At 40.2% G+C, this 25228-nt stretch overlaps 1 protein-coding gene across 1 annotated transcript in view; it reads right to left on the reverse strand.

Moving 5' to 3' along the window:
• RERG (RAS like estrogen regulated growth inhibitor) overlaps positions 1-25228 on the reverse strand; it is a 99239-nt gene that overhangs the window by 41555 nt on the left and 32456 nt on the right. The gene's annotated exons all lie outside the window — the stretch shown is intronic.

Genomic DNA, 25228 nt, shown 5'->3' on the forward strand with positions numbered 1-25228 from the left:
ACTGGGCTACATCCCCTATAGCTTTAGTTATCCACTACAAACAAAATAAAGGAGGAGCAGGTCTAGCCTTTGCCTCATCACTCTGCCTGCTTGGTTAAAAAGTATGCAACAGGGCCCTGGAAGTAGCTCAGTGGCAGAGCACTGGCCTTGCACGAGAGAGACCCCAGTTTTAATCTGGGCACTGCAAAATAAACAAACAAATTAATCAAACCAAACAACAGGTCAGCTAGCATCCTGCTCCCAGTTCAGATTCAGTGTCCACCCAGCTTCCATATTCACTGAATCCAGAACCAAGAGGTTTTGACTTTGACTTTTTTTTAATTAAAAACATTTTTTTAATAGTGAGACATCATGAGGTGCAGTTGCAGACTTACACATTTTTGTGCTTGGGTTTCAATTATACAATGATCAAATACCATCCTTCCACCAGTGCCCATTTCCCACCACCACGGATCCCAATATCCCTTCCACACCCCCATCGCCCCCATCCCACTCTGTCTCTGTGGCAGGGCATTCCCCTCTGTTCTCTCTCTCCTTTTGGGTGTTGTGGTTTGCAAAAGAAACATTGAGTGGCAATCATGTCTGGTCTATAGTCTGCTTTCAGCATGCTTCTCCCATCCTGGGAGGATCCTCCCAACACCTTTATTTGGTGTTCCCCTCTTTATCTGAGCTCCCTTTTCCCCTAGTATGCGTGGTTGGCCTCCAAGTCATGGAGTAAAATTCCTGGTACTAATCTCGGCCATTCTTGGGTGTTAGTTTCCTATTTTGTTACTTTATGTTCCCCAGATGAATGCAATATTTTGATGTCTATCCCTTTCTTTCTGAGTCATTTCGCTTAACATGATACTTTCTTTTTTTTTTTTAATGAGATTTTTTTCCCCTTTATTGTATTTTATTTTTTTTAAAGTTGTAGATTTACAATTTTTTGTGCTTTGGTTTCAATTATACAATGATCAGATACCCATCCCTCCACCAGTGCCCATTTTCCACCACCATGGATAATATCCCTCCCACCCCCATCCCCCCATCCCCCCTGTCTCTGTGGCAGGGCAATCCCCTGTGTTCTCTCTCTCCTTTTGGGTGTTGTGGTCTGCAAAAGAGGCATTGAGTGGCAAACATGTTCAGTCCATAGTCTACTTTCGACATGCATCTCCCCTCCTGGGAGGATCCTCCAAACATCCTTTATTTGGTGCTCCCTTCTCTATCTGAACTGCCCTTTCCTCTAGGATACCCGGCTGGCCTCTAAGTTATGGAGTAATCCTCCTGGTGCTGATCTCAGCTATTCTTGGGTATTAATCTCTTACTTTGTTACTTTATATCCCCCAGATGAATGCAATCTTTCTATGTCTATCCCTCTCTTTCTGACTCATTTCGCTTAGCATGATACTTTAAATATTGTACCACTTGTATGTAAATTTCATGACTTCATCTTTTCTAAGAGCTACATAGTACTCCATTGTGTAGATGTACCAAAGTTTCTTTAACCAGTCATCTGTTCTTGGGCACTCAGGTTTCTTCCAGTTTCTGGCTATTGTAAAGAGTGCTGCAATGAACAAACAAGTGCAGATGTCACTTCGACTACACATTTTTGCCTCTCTGGGATATATTCCCAGGAGTGGTATTGCTGGGTCAAATGGGAGCTCAATTTCTAATTTTTTGAGAATCGTCCATACTGTTTTCCAGAAGGGCTGAACCAGTGGACATTCCCACCAACAGTGAAGGAGTGTCCCTTTCTCGCCACATCCACGCCAGCATCGGTTGCTTTTGTTCTTTTGAATGTGGGCTAGTCTCTGAGGTGTGAGATGGTATCTCATTGTGGTTTTGATCTGCATCTCCCTGATGATTAATGATGTAGAGCATTTTCTCATGTGCTTTTTTGCCATTCGGATTTCTTCTTTGAGAAAGTTTCTGTTCATTTCATTGCCCCATTTTTGGATGGGGTTGGATGTTTTCTTCTTGTGGAGTTTAACCAGTATTTTGTATATCCTGGATATCAACCCCTTGTCAGATGTGTATTCGGCGAATATCCTTTCCCATTCTGTAGACTGTCTTTGTATTTTGGTCACTGTTTCTTTGGAGGTGCAGAAGCTTCTTAGTTTAAGATAGTCCCATTTATCTATCTCTGTTTTCACTTGCTCGGCCAGTGGCGTGGCATCTTTGAAGATACCATTAGCTTCAATGTCATGGAGGGTTTTGCCAACTTTATCTTCAATGTACCTTATGGTTTCTGGTCTGATGTTGAGGTCTTTAATCCATTTTGATCTTACTTTTGTACATAACATGATACTTTCCATGTAGTACCACTTGTATGTAAATTTCGTGACTTCATCTTTTCTAACAGCTACATAGTACTCCATTGCGAAAATGTACCAAAGTTTCTTTAACCAGTCATCTGTTCTCGGGCACTCAGGTTTTTTCCAGATTCTGGCTATTGTAAAGAGTGCTGCAATAAACAGGCAATTGCAGATGTCACTTCGACTATACTTTTTTGCGTCTCTGGGATAAATTCCCAGGAGTGGTATTGCTGGATCAAATGGGAGCTCAATTTCTAATTTTTTGAGAATCATCCATACTGTTTTCCAAAAGGGCTGAACCAGTCTGCATTCCCACCAACAGTGAAGGAGTGTCCCTTTCTCACCACATCCACGCCAGCAACAGTTGCTTTTGTTCTTGTGGATATGGGCCAGTCTCTGTGGTGTGAAGTGATATCTCATTGTGGTTTTGATCTGCATCTCCCTGATGATTAATGATGTGGAGCATTTTCTCATGTGCATTTTAGCCATTCGGATTTCTTCTTTGTGAAAGTTTCTATTCATTTCATCTCCCCATTTTTTGATGGGGTTGAATATTTTCTTTTTGTGGAGTTCAACCAGTACTTTGTATATCCTTGAAATTAACCACTTATCAGATGTGTAGTTGGCGAATATCCTTTCCCATTCTGTAGACTGTCTTTGTATTTTCGTCACTGTTTCTTTGGAGGTGCAGAAGCTCCTTAGTTTAAGATATTGACTTTGACTTTTATAGTTGCAAAATGGGACCAATAATCTGTGCCTGGACAGGGTCGTATTGGTGATCAAAGTCAGAGAGAGAGAGAGAGAGAGAGAGAGAGAGAGAGAGAGAGAGAGAGAGGAGAGAGAGAGAGCACTTTGGGAATGGCCAAGCCTTATCCACTCAAGGTCCCAAGGTCTCCCTCTTGGTGGAGCCATGCTCCCAGTACAATGTGTTCTCTGCAGTTCCTCAGCTTTGAGCAGCATTAGCAGTGTCCTAAAACCAGTGAGTGTTTTCTCATATTCATGCTGCATCTACCTGGAGGCTGAGAAATGGTGACAGATCTCCACCCACCATTATGTTACTGTGTGTGTGTGTGTGTGTGTGTGTGTATGCGTGCCAGAGAAAATAGTGACTTCTTTTAGCCTTCATACCCCCGCACAGTTAGCATGAGACCCCAGTGTATAGATGGCCAAATAAAGATGCAGTCTTAGCATCTCTTCAAATGCATAGTAAGTGGCAGAACTCTGTCCTTTCAAAAAAGTTCAATGACTTCCCATCCATAAGTGTGCTTCTCTTGTAGAAAACCAAGTGTAAAGGAAAGTGAGGAAGGGAAGTAGGTAGCTAGGATAGATGGATAGATGGACAGAATGAATAATAAATAGGTGGATGAAAGAGTGAATGAACAACCAACCAAAGATGTGTTCTGTTGATAGAGTAAAACATTTTTTATGTCCATAATATATTATTTTAATAATTTGGGGGTAGATTTGGTTTTATTAGCACATCAAAAATGATCCCAATGCACAGAAAAAAATATGAAGAGAATGGATGTAACTTCTGGTTTGCCAGTGGAATGAGTCATAAACCCAAACAAACCTATAAGATTTGACATTTAAATGGTTTCGCCTCTTGACAGGTTCTATAAGATCCAGCCTATAAAGACAGATCTGTAGCGTTCCGTCTAGCTAGAAAAGGCTCCCTATGAAATGTCTACAGAACTTTATTTTTATGAGTTCTCAGCCAGGCATTCATGTGATACCAATTCCTGGCAAGTTCTGAATTTCCCCTTTCAATGATTAACCCACCTTTCTTATCCAGAGAGTCACAGGCGGGAGTATTAATAGAAACCAGACACCACATAAGCAATGAAACAAGGAACACACATCCCCTTGAAAGTGTATTATGGGTGTATCTGTGTGTATGCATGAAGGTGTGTGTGATCAACAATGCAAGCATTCTGAGAGAAGCAGATGGGAGGCCCAACTGGAAAGGCATTTTGTAAATTTTATTATTGTAAACCCAACACAGTTTAAAGTGGGAAGTGCACATAAAGAAAATTCATAACTGAATTTTCTACTCTAATATACTTCAAATCCTTTAATATGAAGGTGGTTCTATATCATTTAAATAAAATTAATGTTCTGGGGCTAGAGTGATAGCACAGCAGGTAGGGCATTTGCCTTGCACATGGCCGACCCAGGTTCAATCCCCAGCATCCCATAGGATTCCCCAAGCATCGCCAGTAGTAATTCTTGAGTGCATGAGCCAGGAGTAACCCCTGTTCATCGCCAAGTGTGACCCCAAAATAAAATAAAATAAAATAAATGTTTTATAAAATGTTTGTAATATTATAAGCGTGATCCCTAGTGTAAGCTGTGGTTGTGTTTGACACTGAGGTGTCTCGGTAGGTTCACTGGTAGGTTGTAATGAACATACCGCCATGGTGTAGGATGTGGTAGGGAGGGAGGCTGGACAGAGAAGGGGTTTGCATGAGTAGTTTCCACTTCACTGAGTTGTGAACCTAAAAATACTCTAAAAATAAAGGTGTTTTCTTTCCAAAAAGAAATAGTCATCATTTTTTTAAGGTGAACTCTCTGGATAACTGTTGCCAAGTATATTTTACCAAAAGAACAGAGTGTGTATCTTCAAGTTTCTAAGTATGATTACACTCTACTGTAATTTTTGGTCATAGAACTTGGTTCTGACTGAACATGTTTTAGAGCAGCATTTCTCAGGTGGACCCTGGGATATTCCAAGGGGCACAGGTGAAAATCACGTAAATGGGGGGTGAGGGGCAGCAGGAAACTAAGGAACCAGCAAGTAGGACAGGGTGTTTGAGGGCAGAACCACGGTCAGCAAAAGGTTGACAAACACTTTTAGAGAATATACAATGGGTAGCCCGCAGAGTGTTGTGTGTTATTTCTATGCTTTATAGTGCATTTGCAGAGTTGGACAATGACCAACATAATATAATTTTGTAACATTTTAATCACCCAAAAAAGAGACCCCATAATACTAGCTGTGGTGTTCCAACTGAAGACCAATCATACCTTCTCTGGCATCCATTCTTTCTCTGTTTCTTTTCTGTACAACTATTATCAGTATTTTCTATGTTTCTGATTTGATTATTATGGAAGTTTATAATAAATGGAATCATACCCTATATGATCTTTTGTAACTGGCTTCTTTCACAATAATACTTTCAAAGTCATCTATTTTTCACTCTGTATGACTAGTCATTCTTTCCTGTTGTTAAAATTATTCTTTTATATGAATATACTACTTTATTCATTCAAGTTACCATTTAGGGACATTTGAGTTGTATTCATTTGGGAGCTGTTATAAATAATTCTGTAAAAATATTCTCATACAAGATTCTGAGTAGACATCTTTCTATTGGATTTATATAGAGAAGGAGAATTGCCTGGTAATATGTTTAGCATTTTGAGAAACTATCAAATTGTTTTTCCAAAGTGGCTATAAAATCTTACATTTAGCTTTGTTTGAGATTTCCCACCACCTGCGAACATTGATTACTGTCTATGTTTTCATGTTGCCTGTGCCCTTCTAGTGGGTATAGTATGGAATCTCACTGTGGTTTTGATTTGCATTTCCTTAAGTGGTTAATGAGACGGAGCATCTCCTGATGTGCTTATTGTTCACTGTATAATGCATACTCAAAACCTGTTTTTTAAAATGTGATTATTCATTCTTTTATTATTTAGTATAAGATCACAGATCACAGACCATCCTGTTATTCATCGATTGCCTCGAGCAGGCCCCAGTAACATCTCCTTCATCCTGGCCCTGAGGTTATATTCAAGGCTCTTTAGGAGAATGAGACCCATCATTGTTACTGGTATTTGGCATATTGGGTACGCCACGGGGAGTTTGCCAGACCCTGCCGTGTGGGCAGGCTACATTCGGTAGCCTGCCAGTTTGTCAAAGTAGGAATGAGATGTCATAATAAGATGTTCCGGGAGCTGGTTTTTATAGTCTCTGAGTCTTGGCCGTTGATGGGATTACACGGCGCCAGGGTGCCAGTTGGTGGGTGTGACCCCCGCCTACTGGAATTTGGAGGATCTGGGTGGGGGATGCTCTGCCCCAATCCGAGTAGGCTTGGAGATCTCGGCCCTGGAACCCAAGTGGCTTTGTCCCTCTGCCAGTACCTTCATGTGTGCGGAGAGTGGTCTCAGCATGGTGGTGGCTGGTCCTGGAGGTCTTCAGCTGCCGGAGCCCTGGTCGGGGCGGGGAAGAAAGCTCAGCCCGCTCCCCTCCAATGGGCCCCAGCGAGGACAGCCAGGCACGGGGGCAGGAGACTGGACAAACTGGCAGGCTACCAAATGTAATACACGGCAGAGTCTGGAAAACTCCCCGTGGTGTACCCAATATGCCAAATACCAGTAACAATGATGGGTCTCATTCTCCTAAAGAGCCTTAAATATAATCTCAGGGCTAGGATGAAGGAGATGTTACTCAGGCCTGCTTGAGGCAATTGACGAATAACAGGATGATTTGTGATGATGATGATGATTACATGTCATATAGACTGTTTAACCCAAAGTTGAAAATTACTTATTCATAATTTTTCTTCCAGAAGCTTATGGTTAAGTGCTTAAACTTAGATTTTAACTCTAAAGTTCAGATTTAGATTTTTAATTGAACTTTACCTACATTATGAGGTCCAGGTTCAATTACACTCTTTTACATGAACACTGGGATGATCTGGGGGACAGGAGAAGCCTATATGCAACTACAGAGTACTTTAAGGTTTTTATCTGTAAAGAAGGGATATTTTTATGTGTGGTGGAGTTGAGAGATTTTTTCCCCCCAAACACTGCAAAACGGGTTAGTTAGCAAAGTAAGTTTGAGAATCTCTCGTACAAAGAAATATAGCAATTTTTTTCTAAATTTATTTTGTATCTTAAAACTTAGGTAAACTTATAAATTTCTAATAAAAAGTTTTTTTAAAAAAGAATTCCTTAGGATTTTCTATATATCTATGTAGAAAATTGATGTACAGAAATCTATTTCATGGCATCTACAGAGATCACTTCTTGCTTTCTGATGAGTGTCTTATTTAAAAAATGTTAAAATGCACATATTTACTTATTTTATTGCCTCTTGAGGTAATAAAATAAGTTATAATGAGTTTTTTCATTTCTTCTCGTGTAATCAAGCACTCCCCTTTGTCTTCATAGTTCTTTCCTGAATTCTTTCCATTATTATGTCCTCTAAGACACATGCATTAGAGATAAATCCTCAGCTTTTGGTTTTAGGGATTATACTATGGTCTCCTTCGTTTGTAAAGTCTAATTTTTCTGGTTATTATATTTTCAGTTGACTATTTTTCTTTCAAAATTTTGCCTAATTTTATCTACTATTTTCTGGCTTCCATGGCTTTTGTTAATGTTATTTAGGGATTCATTATATTTAGCAATTTTTCTCTTGCAGTCAAATCTGTCTTTTGCAATTTTGACTATGACATGTAAAAGTGTGATAAAACCAAAAATTATCTTATCTTATGGCTATTAGAGCTTCTGAGATATGTATATCGATTTTTTAAATCAAACCAGGAGAGTTTGGGCCATTATAATTTCAACTATCTTCCTTTTTTTTCTCTCTTGTCTATCCTGGGTCCCCATTAAATATATAATGTTATGCATTGTGTACAAATAGTACTTTCAAAAAAACCGTATTGGTACTCAGAGTACTAACATGTCTGAAGCTCTACTTATTTCCCTTCTTCAGTTTTCTTTTCTGTTTCGCACATTCAATAATTACAGTCAACCTATACTCAAGTTCACCGACAATTTTTTCTGCCAGCTAAACTCTGTTATTGTGTCCTGATAGTGAGTTTTTTACTTAATTCTTGCTTTATTTCTGAGTCTCTATCATTTTTACCTTTAATGTGAATCTTCTGTTTTGTGAGATATCATTATTAACTTCTCTTGAATTCTTTTGACATATTTCTTTTAGTATACTTGTCACTGTCACTGTCACTGTCCTCCCGTTGTTCATCGATTTTCTCGAGCGGGCCCAGTAACATCTCCATCGGAGACTTTGTTGTTACTGTGTTTGGCATATCGAATACATCACGGGTAGCTTGCCAGGCTCTGCCATGCGGGCGATACTCTCGGTAGCTTGCCGGGCTCTCCGAGAGGGGCGAAGGAATCGAACTCGGGTTGGCCATGTTGGCTGCGTGCAAGGCAAACACCCTACTGCTGTGCTATCATTGCTCCAGCCCATATTTATATTAGATATAGTATACTTAACATATTTATTAAAAGCAGATTTAAAATCTTTAATCTAGTAAGTAAATGATCTTACATGTTTCCATTGACTGTTTTTTCTCCTGTATATAGATAATCCTTTCTTATTTCTTAGTGGGTTAATATTATTGTTAAAAACTGAACATTTTAAATAATTAAGAAATTAGACCACCCCCTCCCAAACAAGTCTTTGTTGTTGTTACTATTTTTCTTGGACTGGAGCGATAACACAGCAGGTAGGGTGTTTGCCTTGCATGGGGCCAACCTGGTCAACCCAGGTTTGATTCCTCCGCCCCTTTTGGAGAGCCCTGCAAGCTCCTGAGAGTATCTTGCCCGCATGGCAAAGCCAGGCAAGCTACCAGTGATGTATTCGGTATGCCAAACACAGTAACAATTGTCACAATGGAGACTTTACTGGGCCTGCTAGAGCAAATTGATGAACAATGGGAGGACAGTGACAGTGACTATTTTTCTTGTTGATATTTCTTTTTTTGGGGGGTGGGGTCACACCCAGAGATGCTCAGGGGTTCCTTATGGCTCTGCACTCAGCAGTTACTGAGTTACTCTTAGTGGTTCTTGGGGAACTATATGGGATGCTGAGGATCAAACCCTGGTTGACAGAGTGCAAGGCAAACTCCCTCCCCTCTGTACTATTGCTCTAGTCCCTCTTGTCCTGGACTCCCATCAGATAACACCATCTCCCTGAAAGGGCTATTCCACAGTCCTTGAGATAAATCAAATACGAGCAATGCTCCCTCTGTAGGTGGAGGGTTTTTTGTTTTGTTTTAATTTTTATTTGTGGATTTTCAAACAGATCTGTTTCATCCTTCTGTGATGGTAAGATGGGCTGACATTATTCACTGCTAGTTATGAGACTGGTTTTCACAACAACCACAAATCTGGGAAAAGAGTAATAATGGTAGATCCAGAGATAATGTACTCCAAACCTTACAGTTTCTAATGAAGATTAGAAAACTCAAGTTTTTCTTGAGTAATCTCTTTTCAGATTGTTATAAGACTGGTTCATTACAAAGATTTAAAAGACTCAGATGATTTGACTTCATTTTCATTGCTTCCATAATACAGAACGGTAATTTTAAAATGTCTTCACTCTGCCATTCCAGAAGTCATCCACTGCTATTTGTTCTTAAATTGAAAGTTATAGATTATAAATTAATCCTTTTCTTTTAAGATGTACTTTATTTAGATTATGGTATATTTTCATAGATTTTATGAATTTATGTCATGTAACATAAACACAATTTCCCCTTTTCCAGCTTCTTTATAACGCATAGTTCCTAATTTTATGTAGGTGATTCAGTCTTCTAGGTCTCCTCCTATTTGAGTTATGCCATCTTTATCACAGGTATCCAGAAAAGAACATCATAATATTTCTACATGGTCGAACATTTGCAGAACATGAAGTAATTTTCCGTTTCCCCTGTAACAGGATGTTTATATTGCTATTGTTTATCAATATATGTACCTGACTGAACATGTGCTCTATAAAGACTTATATAGTCCTGAAGTAGGATGCTGAAAAATGTGAAAACAATGCTGAGTAGCTGAGTTTTTCTCTATTGGAGGTTAAGCACTTAGGTGCGTTGGAATTTGAAAATGGTCAGAAGAAAATGGGCTATTTGAAAAGTAGACAGAGACAACTCTTTCCATATATTAACCATTATACCTAGAAGAAGTCTAGAAAATAGTTTTAAAAATATGCATCCACTTGTGATTATAAATGTTTAATTTAAAATACCATGCCAAATTAAATTTTAGTATCTTATTTTGTCATTCCTCAAAGATATTTTAATAGTTAAAAGATCAAATTAATACATGATTTCTTTCATTTAAAAAATGCTCACAACAAAGTGCCTTTTCAGTGTTTGATCTTTCAAAATAAAGAACTCCCTCTCATTAACTACACACACATACACAGTCCCTGCCCCCCTCACCCCCCCACACACATATTGAAATCAGTGACACAGGTTGGGGAAGTAGGTTAAAGTGTTGGAGTACATGCTTTGCATGTAGTAACCCTGGGTTAAATCCTCAGTCCCTTATGGTTTCCTAAGCACTAGGGAGTAGGCCCTGAGAATTGCTAGGTCTGGACCCACAGACAAACAAAAGGAACAATAAGGTAATACAGAAAAATCCTCTAAATTTATTTATTTATTATTATTTGGCTACTAATACCTTTTATTGCATCTTTCTAATATCTTATTAAAATGCTATAAATATATAAAAAAACCGTTGATTTTATTGAAATATACCTTCCCTCTTGTCTATATCTAAATTAAATGTATATTCATAATCCTTCAACTTTTGGCATAATTTCTGCATTTTTTCAAAACTTCAAAACTCATACAGAAAAATTCTTCCTCTTTATTTGGCCAACTTATTTATGAGTTTCTTCTGAAGTTCATACCATTGCTTAATAGAACACCTCAAAGTATATTTCTTTCTAATAAATTCAAGTAACTTCATGTTGAACATGAAAAGCACCAACAATCAGTATATTTTAGAACTGAAGATACTTAAGCTGTCAGCTTAAAGGAAGATTTGTTTTCAACTTTCTATCTTATTAAAGAACTATGCGATGCCTGAAAATCTAGAGCAAAGACCAAAAATGTTTGGAAGACAGAGCCAACAAAGATAGATATGAAGAATGTAGATATCCCATGAAGATATCTATGTATCCTACAGAGCATCTATGCCCTATAGATATCCTATGTACATGAATAGAGACAGGCTATGAAGAATATAGATATGAGGAAAAAAATGAGAATCTGAGGTGATGTTAACTCAAATTCCACTGTTCTTTTAAGGTTTTATCATTTTTTCTTTTCAGTTTATATTATCTTTATTCTTGCTTATAACCATAAGCAGGATGATGAAACTCTATTTTATCATTTATGGCTCTAATCCTGACACACAGAGTCCAGGAATAAGGAAAAAATATATCCTGACATTCAAAGGCGATCATCCTCAAGTCTCTTTTTTCACTTCTCATTCTCAAACAGGTGGTAATTCTTTCCTCACAACAGCTTTCATTACTAAAGCGGAACAGGAAAGGAAGGAAAAGGTAAGTGCAACTGGAGGAAAACCCTGCCAATTCTCTCATTTTGGCTATGCATTAAGACATGCATGATTCTATAATGAAATAAACTCAGAAGAAGTTCCAGGCTATCTATAATTGGATAACTATGTTCTTCTTAATCCTATATATATGTATATATGAATCATATATGTATATATATGAATGAATATGTATGTATATATAAATGAAACATGCTATCTTCTCTTTCCATTTAAAATAACCCACCTTTGGGCTTTCTGGAATATTTTCCTGTGGGTGTTCTGAAAACTATTTTTTTGAGTCTCTAGTGAAAATGAACACTGGGGTCATGACATAGTAATGGACTTGTCCTATGCTATGCAAAACTTAAGCATCAGGTAATCAAAACACAATCAATTGCTATAGTCTAGAACGTCTCAGTTACTTTCCTAACCACTTCCTTTTGAGAAAGAGAAAAACACAACATTCAGTGTCCTCTTGTGCATGTCTTATTCATCCAAGGCTCATACATAACAGTATTTTCCCAATCCTCCATCTACATGCAGATTCTCCCAAGGATCACTAGAGTGGCAGATAAAACAGTCACTACCTGTATGTAACTGTTTTCTTTTCTGGAGTAATAGCGGTGTCAAAATGCAGGTCAACTTCTTCCATCCTGTTTATAAGGACTGAGTGTCTACAGTAAAATTTTCTGATTAAATTCTAAGAATTTGTGTTGAGATTAATAATTTCTCTCTTGGTATGTTACCTAAGACACAGTAGTTACCCTAAATTCCAGTTAATTATGAGAAGTGTGGAAGTAAAGGAAAAAGAAAAGGGAAAGGAAAGATAGAGTGGGGCAGGATAGGATAGGAAGAGGAGGGGACAGGACAGTGTGTTTGTGTGTGTGTGTGTGTGTGTGTGTGTGTGTGTGTTGGGTAGTGGAGAAGGTGGCTATTTTTTTAGCTCTCCTGGCAAAGGCAAATCCTTTCTATTGCACTTTAATCAATTCAACTGCTTTTAAAGACAGCTGCAATTTTCTCCTTACATGATCAACCATAACATTTTGCAATCTCAGAGGCAGTTTGGAACAAAAGAGTCTCAAAAGCCAATGCAGCTTGGAAAAAGACTAAAAGCTCTGACTGTAAGCGGCTTTTATCTCGCCAAATTGAGCTGTGGAACTGCACTAACATCGTTTTCCATCATCCCTGCTCAGGTCCCAGATGAGAGTTCTGTACCTGCTCAGAGCAATCTTCCACTGCACCGTGCTGAAATTAAATAAAGAGATTTTCTGAATTTCCACCTACAAATTTTTAAGCATCTGGCTTATTCCCCTGAATGTATTATCTTCTGTATCTGTGAGGCATCTTTCTTCCAAATCTGTTAGGAAAGATTTACTTCTGCCAGTATCCCCAAATATCAGGGCATTAAGTGCATAAGAAAAAGCCTCTGGTTTCCTTCCTTCTTATTCTCTAAAGGCCGAACCAGTGATTCACTGCTCTGCATGGAGAAAAGCTCCAGCCAACAGCGATAGCAAAGTGTGGTGCTAGGGAGCTGTGGGGGCAGCCACACTGACCCACACAGGTCAGCAGGGAGAGGGGCCAGGCTGGTTATCTTGAGATGCTGAAGAAAAAGAGGCATGGAGTGTGTACCTAGGGACCCATTCAGATAGGCTCACAGTATTCCTTCCCTGGGAAAGCTAGACTTTCTTCTTAAAAAAAAACTGGAACGTTAAGAAATTGAATGCAAATAAACAAGAAAATAAAATAAGAATGGAGTCCAATGTCTAGGGTAAAACTCACCCACAAAGCACATTCACCCAGCACCCCTGTGTCCTTGGCCCCTCTGGGACAGATCTTCATTCCACTCCTCCTGGAGCCGGAGTAGAGTTCTGAAAACCAGGATCCTTAGGGGTAAGGCCCAAGCTACTGGCCCCAGTTCTGGCCTTTCCACACAGGCCCCACAGCCAAGCATTCTGCAAGCAGTAGCTCTGGGGACTATGGCCAAGAATGTTCAAATGCAAAAACCCCACCCCTTGGAGGCACAGCCAATAAATCATCCATGGGTCCTCTCACTGGAGGGGAGCAGGGAAAGTGGAATTGCACCAGAAGAAGGAGACAGGGACCCGGGAGTCCCCCTAGCTGCTGTGCCCCCCGTCCCTGACCTTCCTTGAACTACTGTGAAGACCTGTCCCATGAACAGCCCTGTTCTTCATCCTCGATAAAGTGAGCTGTGAGCTGATCTGGCCCGCCCCACTGAGTTCTGGCTCGTTGGAGAAGTAGCTTCCCCTTCTGATGTGGGGAGAGAAGGAGGGGCTCCCAGCTTGGAGAACAGAAAGCAGCATTCCCCTGTATTTTTTTTTAAATCCGAACTGGGGGTGTGGGAGGTGAAAGACCACACAGCCAGGTTGCTTCTAGTTGTTAGACAGCCGGGTGAGTGATCAAGATGTTTCCTATATTCTCCGTCTCTGTTCCTTGGAACACGGACACTTGATGAAGAGTGACAATTCGATTGCATCCAGACCTCTGCTCTTCCCACTTTAGATTCCCCTGGGAAATGTCCTTCAGCCAGGAAGAAACCGCACACAGACATCAAGAGCTTTATAAATCTGGGTTGGTTTCACTCTTCTGCATTGGAGACTATGGTTTCCTTTAGAACCTGCATGTACAACGCAGTCCAAATAAAGCCCTCAACCCAGCCTAGGACAGGGAACTTCCTAAATGACTGATCCCTGGGAACTGAATTCAGTCAGCGAAGAGTCAGCCACCTAGGCTTCTTCATCCTGAAGAATCCTAACAATCCAAACAAGATGTGAAATATCAAGCTCGAGCACTTTTATGAAATTCCTCATCTAATTCAAAAGCTGGCACGGGGTTCCTTTCCTTGTTTGTGTTCACAGATAGCTCATAAATCAAGATTGCTAATCGCTGGGCTTTGCAGTGAGCAATGATTTAGTGGAAGGAGATGGCGTAGGGTATTGGCATCTGGGACTACTTGGTTTTATTCCAGTCCCCGCCATGCCTCTCGATTAACCTCTTTTCGTCAACTTCCCATCTGTATGTGGGGAGTGGATCAGAGGAGCTATTATCTTGGTTGGGTTGAGAGTGAATGCCATACACTGCATGATGACTCTTACAAGTTTGAATCAATAGTTGATGGATTTTATCCTCTGAAACTCTACAGCTACTCTACAGTAACCTACAGCTCTCCTCCCTGTCCTCCTATCCATAAGACTTTGCGTGGGGGTGAGGGATGAGGGGATATGTTTGAAGCACTACCTGGAACATCAGAAGAGCTCAAGAGTTGACAGGTTTTATTTTTATGCCTGGGTGAATGTACTCTCTATCCCACATAAGGAGAAAGGAAATGATGAAAGCCAGCTAGGTGGGCCCTCTGAGGTTACCTCAAAGAGGAACGAAATGAAGGATGGGGGGGGGGGGAAGTGAGAGGTGACAGCACATAGAAAAGTGTGACCGAATGACTTTGCTCTTCACAACTCTTGGAAGAATGTCATTATGACCACTGGCAGGAACCATCTGGACATTATCATTTTCTTTCCTTTATGCTTTGAAAATTAAATTACATTCCATAAGACAATTTTATCTCTGAAGAAAACAACAGGAAAATTAAGCTGAAATTAAGCTTTATCTTTGAAGAAAACAACAGGAAAATTAAACTAAATTAAGCCTTTTGGTCTCCTGGCTTCTTGCTCAAAGAGCTATCCATCCACCCAAGTAATTCCCCCTATGTCTTAAAGAACAGATGCAGGATAATTGTGGGCTTATTATGGTTTCAGAAGTTTAAAAAAATCTGATATTGATTATACCAAAAATATAGTTCATTCTTTTCTCTCTTCTCATTGAAAGCCATTAAAATATCTTGAGTTTTAGGAAAGAGCTTGATAAACTGAAAAACAAGTGCAATCTACCTATCCATGGTTGTTTCCAGAATGACATCAACAGCAAGAGATAATAAAGTGTTCATCTTTACCTGCTGACTTAACGGCAATACTCTTTCACTTCCTGATGACCTCAAAATATTTTACAGACATTATCTCATTAGGAAAGTATTAATGGAAGATTCCGGTCCAAAGATAATGAAAAAGTGTGGTAGGAGATACGTGGGAAGGAAAACCAAAATTGCAATGATTATTTGACATGCAATAATATAACTCATTATCATATTATTTTTAATGGTTTAGAAAATATCTTTCTGGTCATAATATCATTTAAACTTAAACATAAAACTATGAGAGAGGCAGGAGAATGTGTAGTAATTTGTGATCAAAAAAGTACTCCCCATTAAAACTAACTTATTCATGGAGTTCAGAACTTTGTAGATGTTAGTTAAAAATAATATTGTAGGGTTTGAGAGGGGTCAAGGTGTCTGCCTGCATGCAGCAAGCCCCAGGTTCTGTGTGTGGTACAACACTGCCCAGTCCAAATAACGTTGTTTACAAATATGCGTATATAATGTAATATCCCTATTGCACCATTTTTTTCAAGCTTTGTTTTCCTTTACCTTTTTGTTTGCTTGTGTATTTTGGGGCTACACTCAGTGGTGCTCATGGCTTACTCATGGTTCTGTACTCAAGGACCACTCCAGCAAAGGCTAAGGGAACCATATGGACTTCTGGGAACTGAAACCAATTCTGCCACATGCAAGGCAATGGCCCTACCTGCTGTACAATCTCTCCAATCCTGCTTCTGCAAGGTTTTAAGAAAAAAAATAAAATATTCAAATTTTTAGTTAAAAAGGAACCACATGAAATATGGTATTTGATCTAAACTTCTAATTCAGGTGTATAATTTCTAACCCAGGAAGCATATTTTTCCTGACGTTATGTAAAGTTTTATGCCTATAGCATGTTTATTTTATAATCCATCATTCTGAGATGCCAAAAAATTAGAAAGCTATTAGGACATATTCTTTTCTTTAAATAACTAGCTTTCATATATTATTTTAGAAAAATGATTTATTATAGTTTCCTAAATCCATCAAAGACGCAGCTCTTCTACAGACCCATGAATAATGTGGAGAGCAGGAGATGATTCTGATTAACCCTCCCCTGACACATTTCAGGGTTCACCTGCCCTGAACCCAGCTGGGAATAATGCCCAGTTTTATCCAAACTATTTATCTCTTCATCTTCTATAAAGAATATGATGAGGAGACTGTAACCAGACACTTCGTATCTCTATTTTCCTATCCAAATTTTGTAGGGAGCCAAGTAACCTCTCTAAAAGTATATGTGTGATGTGAGTCTGTGGAAACCACTTGACACGGGTCACTCCTTAGTGCCTGGAACTAGCAGACACACATCAAAGCCAGGACATCTGTAAATCAGGGGCTGAAGGGAAGTAGAATTGGGAAGTCACTTCAGAGCTCTACAGCCTCTTCTCCATCCACACCTAGTGTGTTGCAAGGACCGAAGGGAACAAATATTCAAGATTTTATTTCTATACATTTTCATCTTGGCTTTAAAAAATCCCTACACTGGGCTGGAGTGATAGCACAGCGGGTAGGGCGTTTGCCTTGCACGCGGCCAACCCGGGTTCAATTTCCAGCATCCCATATGGTCCCCTGAGCACCGCCAGGGATGATTCCTGAGTGCAGAGCCAGGAGTAACCCTTGTGCATCGCCGGGTATGACCCAAAAAGCCAAAAAAAAATCCCTACACTTGGGGCCAGAGCGATAGTGCAGTGGGAAGGGTGTTTGCCTTGCATGCGGCCGACCAGGGTTCAATCCCCGTCATCCCATATGGTCCCCCAAGCACCGCCAGGAGTAATTCCTGAGTGCAGAGCCAGGAGTAAGCCCTGAGAATCGCTGGATGCAAAAAATAAATTTAAAAAATCTCTACACTTTATTTCTCTTGTCATATAAATAATATGTAAGTCCAGGAGTTAATAAAATGAAGTCAAATAGGCTTACACATATTCATCTGTAAATAGAAATGCTTTTTAAAGTGATGGGTAGGGAAGGTCATATTTATGCACAAATGGATGTCCTTAGCGTTCCTAAACTTGCTGACCTCCTTCGTGAAAAAGGCAGGGGGGAGGGAGTGGGGAATATAGGTCCTTTTTGTTTTCTGGAAAATACACAATAAGCCCAAATGTCTGACAGTTTTTTTTATCCAGTAAACCTTCCCAGTGCCTGCTCCATGATCACACGGGCCCCACAGATCAGAAGTGCAGAGCTCCAGATATTTATTACAAGCTGTAAACCTGGGAACAGAGTGTTTTGAACTTATAAATTTAATAGCATTTAATGATAGCAAATCATAATGACAGAGGGTGTGTCATGATAGAGGAGAGCTGTGAAAAAATGCTTCTCCTCAAGTCAGTTTGGGGGAACTGTGATTGTCTTGCTCTTCTCAAGTATGTCAGCCTACAAGAGTGCTTTGAGAGTGTAAAACTGAAGGGACTAGAAAAGTCTCTCTTCGATTGCATGATCCAAAAATTGACAAGAAAGAATCAGCACAGGGATCATCAAGAGGAACATTTATTTTGTATGTAAATTTTATTTTCTCTTAACCTAATACACACACACATATATAATTTGAAGGGGACTAGGCACAATGCAAATAGTCTCATCAAAAACCTTCAGCATCACTGCTTTGTTCCTAGGCATTGAGACATCAATTAGGGAAGGGTATAAGCCCACGATAGTTTTCCGAGGTTTAAGTTTGCATCATATTCATCCCTCCCTCCCCAACTCCCAAACGCTTCGATGTTGTGTTAAATTCAAGAAAACATCTAAGTCAACTCAGATTACAATGTCCCAATGATGAGATTAGAAAGTACATAGAATTGGTTTTCTTGGTTTTTAGAGTCTGCATCCCTAAACTAGTGCCTGTGAAGCAACTCAAGCCTCAAACACACTCCCTAGAAAGGAACAACTTGGGTTGTGATAAAATTCTGTGGCATACAGCTTGATATTCTAAGACCTCATTATTTCTGTTTTTTTTAATGTTTCTCTCAGCTTTGTAGAGACGGGAGAAAATATGGCAATCAGGTTTGGGCATTTGTCTGATTTTTCTTTTTACCCGTTATATAACAGACCTCGGAAGGCTTCACTGGAGGCTGATCCTGCAAACAGAGGTTCGTGCTTGCTAGAAAACATGTTATAAAACACTGTTTCCAGAAACGCTGTTAAAATTCCAGAAGCTGAAGTCAATGAAAGATTTCAGCTTGTGACTTGATCTTGAGTTTCAAGGACATAGACGAAAACAATCTTTCCTGATCCTTCTTTTTTAATGGGGTTAAAGACTGAACAACTTCGAGGAATTCAAATATAATTGTAATTCTGTATTTTACAACTCTTCAAAGCAGACAGTAGTGATTTTCATTTTACTGGAGATAAAATTGAATCTTAGTGCCAGAGTGACAGTAGAGCAGGGGAAGGTGCTTGCCTTTGATGTGGATGATGTGGATGACTGGGGTTTTATCCTGGTCATTCCACATGGTCCCCTGAGCCCTACCAGGGGTGTTCCCTGAGTGCTGAGCCAGGAGAGTTAGAAATAAGCCCTGAGTCCTGCTCGATGTGGTCCCCAAAACACACACAGACACACACACACTCACAAAACCCTAAATCTCAAAGTTTAGGTGACCATCTACGTCCGTGAAGCTACACAATGTTGTAGAACACAATGGCCTCCTCTCACCCCCCCCATACACACAAACACACACACACACACAATTTTTGTTGGACTCCACCCCATGCCACTTTTATTGAGCGCTTGCTGCTAAGTGAACAACTTCGGCACAATGACTTCCTAATTCAGCAGTGAACACAGTTCTTGCAGCACCAGCAACAGTCACACCACAACCCCTCAATCATCTTGTACCCCATCTTGAGGGTGGAGCCTGTGACTAGCTTCCAACCAGTACAATCTGTGAAAGGGGATGGGGTTCCACCCCCCCCTTCGTGGTGTTCTACTAGCACTAGCATGGACCAAGAAAGTATGTGGCTATTCTATCATCAGGAATGCATATATTTGAGGTTAGAAATCATAATTTGGGTCTGCAACCAAGACGCAATCTCAAAGTTTATTCCACCTGTGTCAGAACCAAGGGGCATTCTAGACAGGGTATGGCTTGAAGTTGGGTCTCTGGTGCTAAAATCTGGCTGAGGGAGAGGGGGGTTCTTCAGTCCTTTTGTCTGTTCATGATTGGTGGACAAGCCTTCCAATGGAAGGGGCAGTAGAAGGTTCCATTGTCTTTACTAGGAGACATTGTCTTGTTTCTCATGGTCACTGGGGGGCTAAAACAGGCTGCATACTTTCCCCCTAAAAGTCTCACATAGCAACTAGAGCCAGGAGTCATTCTGACTGAAACCACATTCCACACTGGAACAAGAGAGTTTCCTGTCTAGGAGAAATGACTGCTATGTTGTGAAAAGGCCCCTGGCAAGTGACTATGGAGACCTCTGGAGTTGGGAGATATCTCCAACTTACCATTAGCAAGCAAATGCAGGGAAAGTTGAATCCTGTCAAAATCTTTGTTTTTGGATGACAACTGGAAGTGCTCAGGGCTTTCTCCTGGCTCTACATTCAGGAATTATTTCTGGAGGTGCTAGGGAACCAAATGTATCAGCTGTGTGCAAGGCAAGGAGCATACCTGCTGTACTTAGTCTCCAGTCTCTTAAATCCTGCCCAACTCTTAAATGAGCTTGAGAAAAGACTTCCTGGCCAGTATCTAGATGTGAAGACATCTAGCTGACTCCTTGACTGTGACTCTTAGCAGAGACTCCAACTGAGATGCACCCATCAAATATCAAATCTGGTCCACAGAAACAGATAATATGTTTTCACCAAAACCGTGGTGAGTTTCATAGCAATATATAACATAAAAAAATCATCTCTATAGTAAGTCAGTCTTAGGCTCACAAGGTACAAAGTACTCCAGGAGGCAACTATCGTGAAGAGGAAAGAGTTAAGTCACTGCTTCTATAGAAAAGCGCTTCTGAACAATGAGAAGTCAGTCTGCATAATGATACTCATCTGTGCCAATCTATAAGGAACATCCTTTCCACCCCCTCAAGGAGTACTGATGAAAGATGAGCTTTTGAAAGTTTCTCTCTGTGGCATGCAAGTGTTCCAGAGCAATCTGCAGCATACGGACTGGCATTGCGTGTTCCGACATGAATTCACAAACTCAGAAACGTGACTGAAAGTGAGGATGCCTTGATTTCCAAAAAGGTAAGGCAAACTGGGAAACGTACACTGGTGAAGGGGTGGGTGTTAGAACGTTATATGACTGAAAGCCAATCATGAACACCTTCATAACTCTATTTCACTGTGGTTCAATTAATAAATTAATTTTAAAAAATAAAGGTTTCAAAATCATTTTAAAAACATCAGTCCCCTGTTCTTCCCCTCTGTCTGCACATACGCAGCAAACATCCTCTCATCTTTAGGAGAGAAAGCTTTCTTCATAACTCATAGATTTGCTCCCTCTGCCACACAATTCAGTTCTACACCAACACTCAGTTGAGAGCCACAGTTTTAACAAATGCCTGGAAACCTCTATATGCTCAATGGCTGTGTCTATATAATAGAATCTTCTCTTCCCTTTTGCTAGGGCAGTGAGACCTGAATGTCCTAAGGTGGAAATGGAGTACAAGAAATGCTGTTTCCAGGGCTGGAGAGATAGCACAGCGAGTAGGGCATTTGCCTTGCATGCGGCTGACCCAGGTTCGATTCCCAGCATCCCATATCAGTTACTCTGAGCACCGCCAGGAGTAACTCCTGAGTGCAGAGCCAGGAGTAACCCCTGCGCATTGCCAGGTGTGACCCAAAAAGCAAAAAAAAAAATGCTGTTTCCTCCCCCACCCCCCATTTTCTACCACAAGTTTTAGGACTGTCTTACCACTCCTCCAGCATGATATATTAGTTTGACAGCAAAGATGAACAGACAAAAAAAAACATAGTAATAACAAAGAGTCATTCCCTGAAGCTACAAATTAGCTGCTCCTGTCTGTTTTGGAGACTTGTAGGTCTGATTAATTCAGTATTTGGAAAACACTACTATTTTCCCTCATTCTCAGGAACACTGAGGGTGAGGAGTGACAGGCTCAGTTATACAACTAGACAATATATTTGAGTCCCCACTACAGTCAAGAAGCTGAGCTAGATTCTATGATGGGCTGGAGATCCTAACCTTGGTTCCCCCCTGAAATCAAGAAGGGTCTTTTAAAAGTACTAATGGCCAGATCTAGAATGGGGCCTAAAATTTTTCTTGGTGTGTTTTTTCGATCACACCCAGAGATGCTGAGGCTTACTTGTGACTCCGTCTTCAGAGATCCTGCCTGGCAATCTTCAGGGGATCATATGTAATTCTGGGGATCTAGCTGGGGTTGTGACAAGGAAAGCAAACACTATAACCCCTTTATTATCTCTCTGACCCTAGATTTTCTACTTTACATTGCAAGGCAAGCACGTGGGCTAGATAAAATGGTTCTCTTTCTCAAACCAGTGAACTGAGGCCTAGAGAGGCTATGAACATTGCTCTAAGTTTATAGGCATCTGTACAGATTCTTGCCCTCCCTCAGTTCAGAGCCCAAGCACGGTTGTTCTGCTCTGTTGCCCCCTTTTCAGGAGAAAGGATGTTAACAACCTCACTTCTAATGGGAACTTGTGGTCTCTGCTTATCATTGATTTTATCTTGGAATTACCAGTCATTGTTCCCATCATAAACCCCTCTCACTAGGTCTCAAGGGTGGCCTCGACTTGAGATGCTTAATTGTTTTATTTTATTTTGTCTTATTCTTTGGGGCTACACCTGGTATGGCTCAGGGATTACCCCTGGTTCTATGCTCAGGGATCACTCCTGGTGGTGCTCAGGGGACCATATGTAGTGCTGGGGACCAAACCCAGGTTGGCCACAGGCAAAGGAAGCATATTTCTCCGGTCCCAAACACTGAGATCTTCTTTTGAAGTACAACAGGTTTTATTTGAAAATTCTGAGGAAGGGGAGAGAGAGAGAGAGAGAGAGAGAGAGAGAGAGAGAGAGAGAGAGAGAGAGAGAGAGACACGGACAGACAGAGACAGAGAGAGAAAGAAAGAGACAGACAGAGAGACAGAGACAGAGATAGAGACAGAGAGGAAGACAGAAACAGACACAGAGACACAGGAACAGAGACAGAAAGAGAGAGAGAGAGAGAGAGAGAGAGAGAGAGAGAGAGAGAAAGAGAGAGAGAGGTGCTCAAGAGAGAACATGGGCTTCTCCGAAGTGGAGAGAGAGCCCCAGTACACACCTGAGCATTAATGTGATATGAAAGTCCACATCTCAAGAAGGCAGATGAGAGTGACACATGTTCAGGCACCACATGTGCTCCACAGCAACACTTGAACACAGGCAGCACGTGGGTTCGAACAACACATGCACCCCAAACACTGAGATTTTTACACCTCTCCTACCAGATTCAAATGTCCATGGGAAGTCTAAGAGTGAGCAAAGAGGGTGTGCAAATTTCCAACGCAACGCAGGAATCTTGCGCTCTCAAAGCCTATCACTCCTTTAAATCTCAAGGAATGCAGATTTCTTCCACCAGGGGAGACAGTCATTTAGAGTCAAGAAACCTTTCCTGTCTGGGTGGCAGCCATGGTGGCATTTGAGGCAATAACTGGGTATCATAAGGGCACATTCTGAGGTTGAGCCCTGAATTTAAAATTATCTTAAAATAGTATTGTCAAGAGGTGGGCACTTATTACCACAATTAAGAAATTACAAGCATGATGACAAAATCTAATAGTGACCCTGTTTATTTTGTTTCAATTCAGTGTGTAGAGAAATTCAGATTGTCTGGGCCACAGAACAACTGACTATAAAACTGGTGTGTGTGTGTGTGTTGGTGGCAGGATGGATGGTGATAATAATAATAAATAAAGCCCTGCACATTTAATCCTAAAGTTTTAAATCTGCATCTGAGAAGGAAAAGTTAACTGGAAAATTGAAAATTCTTGTCAACTTCATCTATTATTTTCAAAATCTGGCTTTGACTCATAAAAAATGGAAAGGAGAAGAGAGGAAGGTGGAGGAGAAGAAAACATAAAAACTGAGGAGGAGGCAGAAGAGGAAGAGGGAAGAAGAAGGAGGAGGAGGAGGAGGAAGAGGAGGAAGAGAAAAAAGAGGAGGAAGAGGAGGACAATACTTGCTTCAGAAGAAAGAGAAGATAAAAAATAAAAAAAGAAGAAAGAGAAGAAATAAAAAAAAAGAGGAAAGAATTGGACACCACTTCTTCACAGCCATATGGGAAAAGTGACAAAGAACAGGCATGGTTATTAATGAAAATAAGTTGCAGAGGACCAGGCAGAAAATAACAAAGCATTTAATTATATAGTGACAGTGGCAGTGCTGGGAATTTCCCTGAGATTAATGGAGGAGCAGGGAAGAGGCGGTGGCCCTGGGGACAACCCAAATGAGCACAGTGAATGAATAGGACCCGGGAAAGTCTATTGTTAATTCTGCTATTAGGCAGTAAATGGAGGATGCTCTGGTATTGGTTTATTTTCTTTCTTATCTTTCTACTGAAAAAAAAAATCAGATCGTTTGGTTTCAATTAAGATTCCTGCAGAGAATTTTAGAGTGTCTAGTTCATCTTTCACTATTCAACTCTCTTAAATATGGATAAAACTTTTCAGCTACTCAAGAGTAAATTAGGAGTTATGAGCGAGATATATTTCGAAGAGTTGAGAAAGAAGGGATTAGAATGTACTTTATAAAAACTGAACTTTCAAGAGGTGGTCAAACCAGATGTCAAGTCAACAAGCAGGATTAAGGTGCCAAGATGAATCGTGAATGGAAGCTACTTCTCTTTATGGACAGGGATTACAATGTGCCTGAGAGTAAACACAATATTTAGCACAACCAAGTACTAAATATTGATACGTTATTATAAACTTTAATTATGATTTGACTAGGCAACCAGAAAACTCTTCCGGTCTGGGATCTTAGCACCACTATAATTTTCTTCTATTTCAGTGCCTTGTTATAACACTGCTTATTTAAGCTTGGCAATGTTCGTATACATGTGAACTAAATCTCCCAAAATTTAAGCTTTTTTTTTGTTCATTTGGCTATTTTTAATAACAAAACTAATACTCTGAGATCCTTGTTTGAATTGTGTTGTAAAAATTATGTTGAATTGAAACATCATTGTAATTTTATAGGCTGACATTGTTTTACTCAGAATTCTTAGAATATAAATAAGCACTGAAGCTACAAGGATGTAGAAAATTTCCTCCACCACAGTGAATAAAAAAAAGAAGACACTGATGAGATTCAGAGTTCTAGAACCAGGAAGAGTTCTTAGGTAGTGGGGTCAGAGAGACAGTACAGCAGGTAGGTTGCAATCTTGATCCACAGAATCTCATGTGGTCCCCCAAAGCCAGACAGCAATAATTCCTGAACACTTCTGGGTGTGGCCCCTAAACAAACAAATTACTTATTTTTAAAGAGTTCTCAGGCAGCAGCCTTATTTTAAGGGTGAAAACTACACATCAAGAGACTTACGTTAGTAGCCTAAGATCACAGGATTGAATTAGCAGCAGAAAAGGGCATTACGTGTGCCACCAACTGCCACCCAATCTGATGTTTATGTACTTTTGCCAGCATTTTCTTTTTCT

The sequence above is a fragment of the Sorex fumeus genome, unplaced genomic scaffold (assembly GCF_029834395.1).
Source record: "Sorex fumeus unplaced genomic scaffold, SorFum_2.1 ptg000100l, whole genome shotgun sequence".
NCBI lineage: Eukaryota > Metazoa > Chordata > Mammalia > Eulipotyphla > Soricidae > Sorex > Sorex fumeus.